Source organism: Euprymna scolopes, chromosome 46 (assembly GCF_053919585.1).
Source record: "Euprymna scolopes isolate OS-2025 chromosome 46, ASM5391958v1, whole genome shotgun sequence".
NCBI classification, from domain to species: domain Eukaryota; kingdom Metazoa; phylum Mollusca; class Cephalopoda; order Sepiida; family Sepiolidae; genus Euprymna; species Euprymna scolopes.
The window spans coordinates 205,194,209-205,208,982 of NC_136527.1; the positions used below are offsets into that span (position 1 = coordinate 205,194,209).

The 14,774-nt window shown below is 31.3% G+C and overlaps 1 long non-coding RNA gene across 1 annotated transcript; it reads right to left on the reverse strand.

Moving 5' to 3' along the window:
- Positions 1-1,483: 1,483 nt before the first annotated feature.
- On the reverse strand, positions 1,484-8,949 carry LOC145270965 (uncharacterized). The gene is made up of 2 exons (XR_013865633.1): positions 8,679-8,949; positions 1,484-3,677 (listed from the first exon to the last, which is right to left on the reverse strand). It is a non-coding gene; the product is annotated as an uncharacterized LOC145270965 (long non-coding RNA).
- Between the last annotated feature and the right edge of the window lie 5,825 nt (positions 8,950-14,774).

A 14,774-nucleotide genomic window follows, 5' to 3' on the forward strand; every position in this document is an offset into this window, starting at 1 on the left:
TTGTCTAATTATTCCTGTATACTTATCTATATTGCTAAGCCACCTACTATATTCGTGCGCTTGTCGAGAGTCTAAAGTTTTTATTTTCGCTAATAACGCCTCTCCCCTCAGAGAGTTCGAAATGGCCTTCCCTACATAGTTCAGCCCCTAGGATCTGAGCGAAATCTGTAAAGAACTGCTGTTCCATCTTCGAAAATTATCTACTCGATACCCTAAAATTATGAGAAAGAACTAAAGAAAAACATTTTTTTTCAACACAAGTTTTAGAGCCGAGGTTACGAAAAATATTGAAAAAAATCACTGACCTTGCCTTTTCCTTGCGTGCGTTTTTCTCTTTGTTTTGGTAGAATTAGTTCTTGTTTGTGTGGTAACCGTTGTTTTCGTGTAAGAGTTATTTCGTGTAAGAGTTTTTTGTGTAATAGTTTTTCGTGTAAGAGTTTTTTTTAAAGGTCTTACCTATCACTCTTGAGGAGTGAACTGGTCGAACAGCACCAAATAGTTTTTATTATATATACCCCAGGTTCGGTTTTGCATCGCTGATGCAAACTGGCTCACGGGCACCAAATAGGTTTTGTTTTATAGCGCGAGGACCCCAGGTTGTGAACAGTCGTAGTTAGTAAGTTCCCCGCTGCAACAAAACTAAGCAGCCATCTTTTATTGATCGTCAATTTTGTTTAGTTTTCTGATTGTTATATTTATGTTATGTTATTTCCACCGTCAGCTGTCAATGTTAACGGCTGAAAGAAAATTAACATGCGCACAAAGATCAGACGTAACTCAGCATACCAATCAAGACGTAAGACACGCTGGCTTTTTATATAAAAATATATTTTGTGTTAGAATTATTTTTCTCGTTCTGTACATAGAGATTTTTAACAGTTCACAATTTAATGGTGCGGCTTACTGTTCTGTTTCAGTGATGGAGAGGGGGGAATCGTTATGCTCTCAACAACGCACATCTCATGTATCGGCGTCTCTCTCTCCCTCCTTTTTTTATTCTTCTGCTGGACTCCAAAAATCACCTCTTTATATTAGCATGTGTTTTTGCTCGGTGATTTTCCACGCCACTGGTCGATCACTCTGTTATCGATAATGGATCATGCATTTCCTGGTCACGTTTCTCAGTTTTCGTTGTACACATGCATTTCTGCATCTGACCCAGAGACATCGTAACCCACTTCTCTTCAGCTGACCGACTATTGACTTTGTTTACACACGTGAGTCCACAACCTCCTGCTAGCTTCATATGACATTCCAAACCTCCATCTCCCCCACAAACTTTCATTTTTTGTAAAAAAAATCGTCGTCCGATTACTGTTTACAACATAATTATTTTTTCGCTTCGACTGGTAGACAATCGATTATTCGATGCCCACCTTTCAAATATTTTCGTCTTTTTCTTTTAAAGAAGTTTATTTTCACAGTTATGTATCGGATGGTCCCGGTCATCCATTACATAACAGTTGCTTTGGTTACATTAGGGTTTTTGTTTCTATTTTGGTGTTTATTCAGAGGAAGTATATTGTTGCAATGTACATTCCAGCTGCATATGTGACGTTATTTAGCTGCCTAAGTTCTATTTCTTCTAGAACAAGCCTTATAAGAGCAATATTGACTTTGATGATCAATGACTTAAAGAATATTGAGGCTTGTATTTTAGGTAACCTAGGCCTATCTTCCATGCTCAAGTTGGTATCTTTTTCTATTGTGTTACACAGTTCTTCTTCTATTTCCAATTGATCATCATCTGGTTCTGGAAGCAAAACACAAGATAGAGTTTTTCTTGATGAGGGAGTTATTTCACATATTGATGGGGATGGAGATGTGTAATCTGCTTTATAGTGAAAGTGATGTTGTGGAGAGGATATTTGGGTTCCTGATATGGAGTTATGCACTTCTGCTGGATTTTACATTGTAAGGGTTATCTGTTGAGTAGTTTCCGATAAATGTTGCACTGTGTTCAGTAGAACTGTTACTTCCTCTCTCTTCTGTTTATGTTCTTCCTCATGGAACACTCGTTCTTTTGAGAGGTTAAATTACAATGTGGATTATTATTCTTCCATGGACAGACATAGAAGAAAATTTCCCTCCAGAATTCTGTCCTTTACTTTTGTTTTGCATATTTTCTTTTCACATATTCCATAGCCCAAATTAAAGTCCACTTTTCGTCCTTACTCCATCTGGACTTTAGTCTTTTCTCAGTCTCCCCTTCCTGAATAGGGAGGTAATCATTTTCAGCATCTTTTAGGGCTTTATACTTGATGCTATTTTCGTCTTCTGTTATGTGTCTCTTGATTTGTGATAAAAGGGATCGCAGCTTAGCAACTGTTGTCTGCTTTTTTTTCTTCAGGGAGGTCAGAGTTCTTGATTTTCTCTTTTAGGATCTCATTCGAAGTTCTGCTCTCTCATTCGAAGTTCTGCTCTCTCATTCGAAGTTTCCCTAGCATGAGTTCTCATATGCTTCATTAAATTATATTTATGAGCAAAAAAAAATCCGCACACTTCACAAGAATATGGCTTTTCTCCAGTGTGGGTTCTCATATGTGTCACTAATGTTGATTTTTCAGAACAAGAATATCTACACATTTCACAAGAATGTGGCTTTTCGCCAGTGTGAGTTCTCATATGTCTCACTAACTTTGATTTTACAGTAAAAGAATATCCACACACTTCACAAGAATGTGGCTTTTCCCCAGTGTGAGTTCTCATATGTGTCACTAGTGTTGATTTTACAGAAAAAGAATATCCACACACGTCACAAGAATGTGGCTTTTCCCCAGTGTGAGTTCTCATATGTTTCACTAAGCTTGATTTATCAGTAAAAGAATATCCACAAACTTCACAAGAATGTGGCTTTTCGCCAGTGTGAGTTCTCATATGTCTCACTAAATTTGATCTTTTAGAAAAATAATACCCACAAACTTCACAAGAATGTGGCTTTTCCCCAGTGTGAGTTCTCATATGCATCACTAATTTGGATTTTTGAGAACAAGAATATCCACAAACTTCGCAAGAATGTGGCTTTTCGCCAGTGTGAGTTCTTATATGTCTCACTAAATTTGACTTTTCAGTAAAAGAATATCCACATACTTCACAAGAATGTGGCTTTTCCCCAGTGTGAGTTCTAATATGCATCACTAATTTGGATTTTTGAGAACAAGAATATCCACACACTTCGCAAGAATGTGGCTTTTCCCTAATGTGTATGTTCATATTTAAATTAAATTGCAACTGGAGCAAGATTATCACTCCCAAGTTATAAATATGTCTTGCTATCCTGACTTTTTCAATTTTAATCTGGTGTTGTTGATTCAAGTAAGATTTTATGCTAAAGAAATTTCAATTTGTATCACTTAGTTTATTTTATAAGTCATATTTCGTAGTATAAAGGTTAAAATATTTTCTTTTGTAAATTAGCCGAATTTTCTGAAATGTTAAATTCGATATCTCATAGTTTATAAAAACATTAAACAAAAATTTCACAAATTTAAATATGTGTGATGTTCTTATCACTATTTGCTAAACAATCCAGATAACTCTTCACACATATATGTCTAATAATGTTGTGTGCTGCCGTTTTTGTTGTCTGCCACGTAAGGAAATAATTGTGTATAGAATAATGTTTAAGGAGAAGGATGGTGCCTTAATATTCATTAAAAACATTCAAGCAGGAACATCTGCAAATAAAAAATAAATGAAATTTAATATTTTAATATCATTGTTTATTTTAATCATGCCAACAAAACAAGAAACATAACTTTATAAAACATTTAAAAATCACAGAAATAAACACGTAATTCACATTCATATTGTTTAAATGTTTAATATTATTCATAGTATTTTGTAATAGATAAAGGAATTATGCAATTAATAAAGTAAAATAAACAATAATATAGTAATAATTTGTAGGAACAATAAACATACAATAATATAATAATAGTTGCTACTGATAATAATAAAAATATATCGCTAACAATAGGAATATAATAAGTTTATAATACAGGAAAGTGAATTTAAATACTCAGTAAATTAAAGTTAATAATACAAATCAATATATAATCTACTTACTTAGCAATGGATACTAACATGGTCTTTTAAAATAGCTTTCGTTTTAAGTCATATGCGTTGAAATATAACCACTTATTTATAATGTGTTTGATATTAATAGCGATTTTTATGCAACAGAATTAGGTTCCTAACATTACATATTTGTTAATATTCATAATAATTTAATTTTTTTATGCAACAGAATTAGGTTCTTACTTTTTGTACTTTTATTTTTAGAAATCAACAGTTTTTTAATGCATTATTATCATTCCCAAATGATATAAACAGTTTTAATAATCGATTATCGCAATTTCATTTTTTAAATTAACGTCTAATAATACATATTTGTATACCAAAAAGCTCTCGAAAGCTGTTAATTGTTACCTGACCAATATTACAGAATTGATATTCTTCATACCTATTTTAATTTTGATTAAAATATTTTTTATTTTGGAAATTAAACAAATTGTTACTTGCATTCAGCACATTATTTGATACACCGAATAATATAGTAATAATTTGTAGAAACAATAAACATACAACTACCATAGTTGCTACTGACAATAATAAATATATATTGCATCCAATAGAAATATAATAAGTTTATATTACAGGAAAAGTGAATTTAAATACTCAGTAAATTAAAGTTAATAATACAAATCAATATATAATCTAGTTACTTAGCAATGGATAATAATATGGTCTTTTGAAATAGCTTTCGTTTTAAGTCATGTGTGTGGAAAAATATAGCCGCTTATTTATAATGTGTTTGATATTAAACTGGATATTTTCCTTACATTACATATTTATTAATATATATTTGTTAATACGCATGATAATTTACTGCAACAGAATTAGTTCCTTATTTATTTACTTTTATTTTTAGAAATCAACAGTCTTATAATATATATGTTTGTATATGAAAAAAGCCATCGAAAGGTGTGAATTAACATTAGAGAATTGATATTCTTAGTAGTTATTTTAATTTTGATAAAAATAATTTTTTATAGTATACATTCAACTAATTGTTTCTTCCAACTTTTTTAGCGTATTTTTATTATTCACATATTTTTTAGTTTCTTTATGAATTTTAATTCTAATTCTTTTCACCTCTAATAGTATAAATTATTAAAATGTATTAATGCTCAAAGCTTTATATGAATTTAAATAGGGCCTGTAAAATCCAACTAATTAAGTCATGTTATACGAACTAAACTTCTCTCTTCTGCACATTAACCAGTAGATATTTTATTGTCTTTTAAACCTAAGAAAAAAGGGAACATTCTTTTTTGGATGAACTGATGAAAAGTCTGATGGTTTGATTGGTTGATGCAATGAAACACGTGAAAGAGTAAATCATTTTCATTGAACTGTTGCAATTTTAAGATGTGCTTATTGATTATATACATTATTGTAAGACTTCTACTTTTTTAGGCACAAAGTGAAAAATTGGGATTGGATTGTTTCATCTAAAAATATTTGTTCATTCTTAATTTATCTGAACGTTAAAATTATTTGTAATCATAGACGTTTAACTTATAAGCGAGTTTAACGTTTTATATCAAAATATTAGTAAGACAAAATATTTACATTATCATTAACAATTGTCCCCCGTTATGAAAATACCTCCGACAAACCCAACAAGCACTGAAGTATCACCCCTAACTACAAAGCCTTCTACTCTAAAGTTTCTTCCCCAGAACCGCTAAACTTAAAAATTCTCTTCTGGCTTCCTGCTTCCCCAACTGTACTGACATGCAAAAATTCAAGTGTAATGTAAACAAACATTTTGCTGCTAAACTCCCTACATAGTACTGTTATATACTAATGTTATTATTAGACGAAGGTTCCACTTGTGCGCGTATGTTACGTGAGTTCTTATTAGTAAAGATACGAGTCTTCAGTGTTCATGCTTAGTAAGAGATATTTGAAGGTTCATGTGTGTAATCATGTTGTGAGATATGGAGACATTAACAGGTGTATATAAAGAGAGAGAGTGTGTACATATAAATAAACTTTGAGAGGTGATTCGCTATCTAGATAGACAGACCGATAATTGAGAGGTTTGCATTAATGCCTTGACAGTTCGTATGAACGGGAGTGTTTGTATAACATAAATAGACACATTTACTTTCTAACACATATATATTTTTTAGATGATGAATTTCAAATAGTTTGTACACATAAATAGACAATACCTTTTTCATGTAATGATGGACACAGGAGACGGCAGTTATAAAAACACATTGAACATTTATTCTTCCCTGACCGGTTGGGGGCTTTGCGCCCAAGAATTCAAAGCTTCACATATTAAGTTTCAAAGTGACCATCTCGCTTCCTAGACGTTCGAATTCCAAACTCCAGACTATCGTCTGTCGTTCTCAAACTCCCTCTGAGTTTCTCACTAACTCTAACTAACTAACTCTCACTTCCTATATTGAGAAATCCATGCATGTCCGGCCACGTGACCACAATTCACGTGCCATCAACATGCGCGACCTGCACGTTTCCGAACATTCTGATTCTCAATAACCTATTTTTCTTTTGTTCTTTTCACAAAGGAATTCAACCTACATATCTAATTCATTTAATCCATATTTTATTATCCACATTCTTTCTAACAATTGAATAGTTTATTTATTATTTATTTCATCAGAATGCACAATTTACTGGACATTCCATTTAAACCTATTGTTCTTTAAAACTTATATCCAGGGTTCGATTTCTGCTTTCTCTCATTTTATTTTCATTTTAAGTAGATCTCTCTATTTTTATACTTACATGAAAAGGGGACAGCCCTTATCATGTAACAGTACCCCTGTAACTAAGGTCCCTGATAGTAGCCCCCTACATTAAAGTGGCAATGTGCCTTGTTTGGTGTAAAAAAAAAAAACTGGTAAAACCAAACAGGAAAATCATGTAAATAATAATAATAATAATAATAATAATAATAATAATAATAATAGATAATAATGATAATAATAATACAGATAATAATAATAATAATAATAATAATAATAATGATAATAATAATAATAATAATAATAATAATAATAATAATAATAATAATAATAATAGATAATCTTGGACAGAAAACTACTTCTAAAAGTTTTGAAAAAAAAAACTAAAAAAAAAATGGAATACTGAAAAACTATGCTGGTTTCGATGGTAAATATTTACCAATTATTTTTTTTTATATTAAATTTTTGTTAATCGGTGATGGCCAATAAATGAGTTCTCATTTTATGTAAACTTTATTAAAGAAAATGACCCTTATTCTAAAACCTAAAATATTGAAAAAGAAAATCAAAATCCAAACAATTCTCTAGCGAAATATTAGGTAAATGTGGACAGAAACGTATTTGTAAAAATAATTTAATAAAAAGAAAAGCATTTTGTGCTCAGTTGTCTGACAATTCGACAAACTTAGGATCAACTTATTGTGTTTATGGTAAACATTATTATTTGCTCAGAAATCACGTAAGTTTAACTTAAATAAACCCATTTTTGGAAAAAAATCTTATTGTCAGATTGAATACGATATTTAAAAAATGTTAAATAGGAAATTCATTGTTTTATATACATCTGTTACTTATTTATATACATCTGTTATTTATTTATACACATCTGTTATTTATTTATATACATCTGTTATTTATTTATATACATCTGTTATAGAGACATGACAAAAGTAAATAAACACATTTTTGGTGGAATCCAAGTTTAGCGTTACAAATTCCAGAGAATTAATTGAGGAGAGGCACTATTGCCAAACGAATTATTAAACGTAATAAAATAATAATCTTATGTAAACGTAATAAATTAATCCATATTCCATTATTCCAAAACCTAAAACATTGAATACAATATCAAAATTATAGAGAACTATATATATATATATATATATATATATATATATATATATATATATATATATATATATATATATATATATATATATATATATATATTGTCGAAATTAGCATACCAACGAGTAGAGGGGAGGGGAAGAAAAGACGGTTTAAGTCTTGTAACGAAATGTCGACGTTGCTTACAAGCAGTCTTTCCTTGTAAAATAACAAGTGGGTAACGATGGTGGAAGTGTAATTTGTCTAAAAGACAACTACAACTACAGTAGAGCGGCCACCCCTTTTATTTGCCCCAACTCTCAGTCAACGAGATTCACGCGTGACTGAAATGTCTATTTAACTTGTAAGTAATAGGCACTCAGGTTCTTTGATTAACGGACCAACGGCCGTGTTGGTCACAGCTAGCAGCACTCCTTCCTTCCCTACCGACCTACCCTCGGCAAGTCAACACATTCAAAATTCTCACAATATATATATATATATATATATATATATATATATATATATATATATATATATATATATATATATATATATCAATTACCGAAAAAACAGTTTTGCGTTCAGTTGTTTAACAATTCAACCAACTTCGAATCAAATTATTGTGTTTATGATAAACATTAGGATTTTCGCAGAAATCACGTTAATTTTACTTAAATAAACACACTTTTATTCACGAAATCAATATTTTTATTGGATTGCAATAAAATTAACCATTTTTTTATGTTTAAGATTATTTTAAGAATCACAAAAAAAACTTACCTTCTATTCCAGGAAATTACAACAAAAAATAAATCGTTTTTCTTTTGTATCCAACGCAGAAAATGTGTTTGTTTGTTAGGATTTCTAAATATAATCTTTAGTAAATTGATACAAATTTTGTCTTGTGTGTCCAATTCATTAAGCAATTAAATATATGAAAATATAAAAGAATCAAAATTAAAAGACAAAAAACACGATTTAAACGTGAAATTATTATAAGAAGAAAAAAATCAACTGCTTCAGAACAAAGAACTTGTGTTCATCGTAAAACGGTGTAATCATTATTTTGTTCCTCGTGTAAAAGATTGAACATTTCATTATGATTTGGATTAGTCGAACTACTGTTTACATCCAAGATGAGAACAGTAATCCAAATAATCCAAATATAAAAAAATGCAAAACTGAATATTTCACATAAACAATTCAAAAAGGAAGGAATTGAACAAATAGCGAAGTCAATCAAATAACAAAAACTAGATTTGAACCAACAAGAAACAAAACAATAATCACATGATTACATTATGAAAATTGCGACTTATTTTTATCAGATTCGATTCTGTTAACTTTACGATGACCTTAACTTATAATTCCAGACTTAAACCTGATGTTTTACATGTAATCAGCATCAAACGACTAACGATGGAAGTGTAGTATCTTTTTCTAGTTTATTTGTGCATTTCAGACATGTGTCGCGTTATCCCCATTCTGGGTTTACTTGTCATGTTTTGAGCCCTCCCATTTATTACCTCCTCCTTTGATAGAGAAGTAACGCAATGTTGTAAAAAGTTCCGACTCGCAGATGTGAATATGAGAAAAAATCCAACAGAACACAAATCGATATTTAACAACATTCAGATCGCTGTGTAATTTGCTTGAACCCTATGTGTTTAGGTAAAAAATGCACTTTCGTAAATAATTGAATTCAGTCAACAACATATCGCTAAAACCAAAACAAACATCTAAGCAAATCGGTCGTGCGAGATGGGTAAGCGGTAAGGGGTGCGGCTGCGGGCTGCGGCTCATTACCGTGGGGTCCCGATTTCGAATCTCGCTAGATTCAGCCACTCTGATGAGTCGTAGACGACGAAACACGTGTCAGTGGATAATTATATTTAAAAATAATATATATATACCGCTCCCCAAGTGGGGGTACCAAATTGTTTAACAGGGAAAATTAATCCCAACTCGCATTTAGGTAAAAATGCATTTTCGTAAATAATTGAATTCAGTCAAAAACATATCGCTAAAACCAAAACAAACATATATATATATATATATATATATATATTATATGTGTGTGTGTGTGTGTGTGTGTGTGTGTGTGTGTGTGTGTGTGTGTGTGTGTGTGTGTGTGTGTGTGTGTGTGTGTGTGTGTTACGACGTCACCAATGATTGCCGGTCTCGTCCGATTCATGCTTGACCGGAATTGACAAGTATTCGGGCCAGATTATTCAAGAGTACCTAAAAATATATAAAAAATATAGTTTTTGTTTGCACTAACTTTTAGAAAAGGAAGAGTTATCGATCCCTGACAAGCGACATCTGTCGCGATTCTTGAAACTAAAATACAAACATTCGCCACATGTAAGTGTTATATCTAAAAAATACTGTCATGTATAAGTGCCGATTCTTGCTGTTAAAAACTGTATATGTTCATGAAACAGTTGATTTTAAATCCTTCTATCTTTTCATCCTCATCACCAGATGAAATGTAAAATACGCTCGTGAGTGTGAGTATGCGAGAAAATAGAATAGAACACAAATCGATAATTAATTAAATCACTTTTTTTTGCCTTTTTATATATCGTTTAAAGGGTAGGTAACTATTTTGGAAATAATGTCCCTTTGATGGAAACATTACGATATAATGCAACTCATGAAAGTCAGCTGAATTATAATTAATGTCAACAACAAAATTATGCCTTTAAATTGCCGTAATAATAATAATGTGAAAAAAAAGTCAAAATACTAAAACACTTCTATTTTTTCATACGTAAACCAGAAACAGGTACTACACTTTCATTATTACTGTCTTTTTTTTTAGTTTGGGATTCTGCGTAGAATTTTAGCTATTTAACTTTTAATATGAAAACATGGCTGGCATGAGTGTAACTGCAGTTTCTTTGCTGATTGTATGTCTTACAGGCAAACTAATTAGCAAATTAAGTTTGAAATAATAAGGGAAGTTTAAAATAAGTTTAAAGTTTCATAATGTAATCATGTAGTTATAATTTGCTTTTCTTTTTAAATCCAAATTTATTTTTTTCGTTTGACTTTACATTTTGTGTAATTTTTTCCTTTTTTTTTTTTTTTTTGAGTCGTTTAATTCTTCTTTTATTTGATTTGTTTATGTAAAATATTTTTATGTGAGGATTATTTGGATTATTCGGATTACTGTTCTCATCTTGGATGTAAACAGTAGTTCAACTAATCCAAATAATAATAGAATGTTCAGTCGTAAAAAATAAACCTTAGTTTAATATCTTCATGTATCTTATTTATTTTAATAAATTAGACATAAAAATAAGAAGAGAACTTTAATTTATTAAAGAATCCAACTAATGAACGAACATTTTTACACAAGGAACGAAATAATAATTTCACCGGATTACGATGATCTTGAATTGATTGTTCTTTAGCAGTTGATTTTTTATTTAAATAATTTAATTTTTAAATCGTGTTTTCATCTTTTAATTTTGATTATTTTATATTTTCATATATGTTATTTCTTAATGAATTGACCACACAAAACAAAAGTTATATCAATTTACTAAAGAAATCATAACAAACAAAACAAATTTTCTGTTTTAAACACAAAAGAAATACGAATTAATCCCGATGTTTTTCGTATTGAAATCTTTGAAATATACGTAAGTTTGTATCTTTTTCTTTTTTTACGCTAAAAAATTTAATCTATAACTTTTGATATAATCTTTACAATTGAAATAAGTTTATTTATTGTTTTTCAATCCAATAAAATATAATGAGTTTGCCATGCTTTATAATAGACGTGATATTTAGATTATTGTTAAACTAGGCACCGCTAAAACTGGGGGGGGGGGCAGGTAAGTAAATCAGGTAATTATCCAATCAATACGAAATTGTCAGCGATTATTAAGAGAAGAATGAACTTTATAACAGTGTACTTATTTTTCATAAACGATATTTATATATATTGTTTTTTGCTTAAACCCCCCCCTTGTTTTGAAGTGTGAACAAATATGCTTAAAATAATCATCTGAAACTAAACAAAACATAATCCGTTGTTGTAAGGGACAGGATTATAGATTAAAAAAAAAAACAAAACACTTGTTTACATACCTTATTTTGACGTCTGAATATCAGAACTTTGATTGTGTTTAATTATTCCGCTTTTGACTTTTGGAGTGTAAAATTTGGTGAATATGTTAAGTAAAATAATTAATTTAAGCTAAGCAAAAAAAAATAAAAAAATTTTTTTTAATATTTATACGAAAAAAGCAATTTTAAAATCTTTGATAAATAAATTAATAATTTTTTTTTAGCGAGCCGAATAATGTATGGCCATTATTAAACAGGGAATTCTTTGAAGAATCGATACAAAAAAAATCGATAAATACTGTGCCCTTTGTGTTAATAAAAAAATATCATCAGTTTTTCGATCCCTTTTGATAACGTTTGCCGCCTTTCGACTACGGTGGACCATACGCGCTGAAATAATTTTGTTGGATCTTCATAACTGCCAAAACCGGTGCAAGCGTGAATCAGTACAATTTATGTTGGTCAACACTCACATAGAAACGAGACATTTCTCTTTTCATTGCATATCATTTCAATTTTAATTTTTATTCTGCTTTACCCCGCCCCAATTTTGGGAGCCTACATACACATTAAAAACCAAACTCATCAAAATGGTCACCCATCTGGTACTGGCCAGCCTCAGGGTTGCTTATGTAGTTTAGTTTTTATTCTGTTTTAAATCACCCATCCCCCATATTGGGGAGCCTGAGTCCCCCACACGCGTACACATTAAAAAGCAAACTCATCAAAATGGTCACCCATCTGGTACTGGCTAGCCTGAGGGTTGCTTATGTAGTTTAGTTTAATTTTTATTCTGCTTTGAATTCCACTCCCCATTTGGGGGAGCCTGACCCCCCACACACATACACATTAAAAACCAAACTCATCAAAATGGTCACACATCTGGTACTGGCCAGCCTCGGGGTTGCTTATGTAGTCAAAAAACCCTACAGTTCTTCCTCGTTCAATGAAGGAGAAATCTTTCTAGACTGGATCAATTTTAATTTTTATTCTGCTTTACCCCCCCCCATTTTTGGGAGCCTAACCCTCACACATACACATTAAAAACCAAACTCATACAAATGGTCACCCATCTGGTACTGGCCAGCCTCAGCGTTAATAATACATTGAAATTTTCGTCACTGAAAAATAAGGGTTTTTTGGCTTGTTTGGTCTTCCATAGTTTGCTTTTTATTAAACACAAACGTAAATATTCTCGATCTGGACTCTATATGGACGCGAAGTAACTGGTTGCGTATATGAATAAGTGGAATTATTTGAAATCCAGGTACTTATATTATAATATTTTTGCATATATTCATAGTAAATAACCCTAAATTTTAGTTAGACTAGAAATAAACAACTTAATTCTTTCAAAAACCTTTTTTTTTAAAAACATTTATATACGCCTTTTGTGCAAGATAAAAAATGTCAATTGTTAACTTTTGGGGAAAATTTAACATTTAAAATTTAATTAAAAATAGTAGAAAAAGTTTTACATTATTCAGCTTTCTATATGATAAAATTCAGGATTTTATCTTTCTGGAAAAAAAAAGTTACTCAGAAATCATGGTTTTTAATAAATGTAATTTCGTTTCAAAAAACAACAACTTCATTTTTCGGCCATTTTTGGCGGTGCCTATGTTAAACATATTTTTTAAAGCTTGTGTGATTTCTGAGGAAATAATAATTTAATTCGAAATTGATTGAATTATTAACAACCGGTCACAAAAATAATTTTTTGTATTTCATTTTTAAATTTTTTTATTGGTCATCACCAATTAGCAATTATTTCATGTAGAAAAAATATTCGTAAGTCTTTTCAATCTAACACAGTCTAGTTTATCCCCTTAAAATTTTTGTTAAAAAATTACTTTATTTTGACTATTACGTTGCAACAGCCTTAAAAATATCCGCTAACGGAATGAAAAAAATAATATGTATTTCAGGGGAGGAGGTGGCTGGTTACTTTTAATGCATCTAAAACCAAGCTCCTATCTTTACATCATCAACGCTCTGATCTCGTCTAGGGGAAGCTCCATGTTTTGATAAGCTTCTGGGCTTGACTTTTACTCCTGACCGGAAATGGAACACATACATCAAGTCAGTTGCCAAGGTCGCTGGAAATATGCTAGGATCCTTCTACCGCTCCAGAAGATATCTCTCCCCTGATGCAATTCTCTATCTGTATAAAAGCCAAATACGTCCAAGGATGGAGTACTGCTGCCACATTTGGGCAGGAGCTGCTAAAAACAGCCTATCCTGCCTTGACAGAGTACAAATAGGCTTCGTGGCCTAGTGGGTGATGCCCTTTTCTCTTCCCTGCAACCTCTCTCACAGGAGAGACGTTGCGAGCCTGTCTTTGTTTCATCGTTACTACCTTTCCAAGGGGCTCGTCTGAACTCCAATCTCTGATCCCCCATCGCGAATCTTTCACGATAAACACCCGCTTAGCTGAAATCACTATCAAAACTTTTCCCCACTCATTATATGTGCCAAAATCAAAACGTAGATTCCAGCTTCTTTCTTAGAAATGCATGCCTTTGGAACTCGGTTCAGGTTGCCTGTTTCCCACCTGACTACAACCTGGATGTCTTCAATTCCAGTGTAAACAAATTCCTGATGAACCGCCCCCTTAAGGAAGACACTTTATCAAATCTCAAACATTAACGTACTGTACACACAATAACCCTTATCCCCGATTGGCTTCCGGGCCTTGATATGTGGTCACTACCTTGTAAAAAAAAGGATTTTACATTTTAAACCTTAAAATAAGTTTATTTCTGCCATGCTTTATTATAGACGCAAATTAAAAAA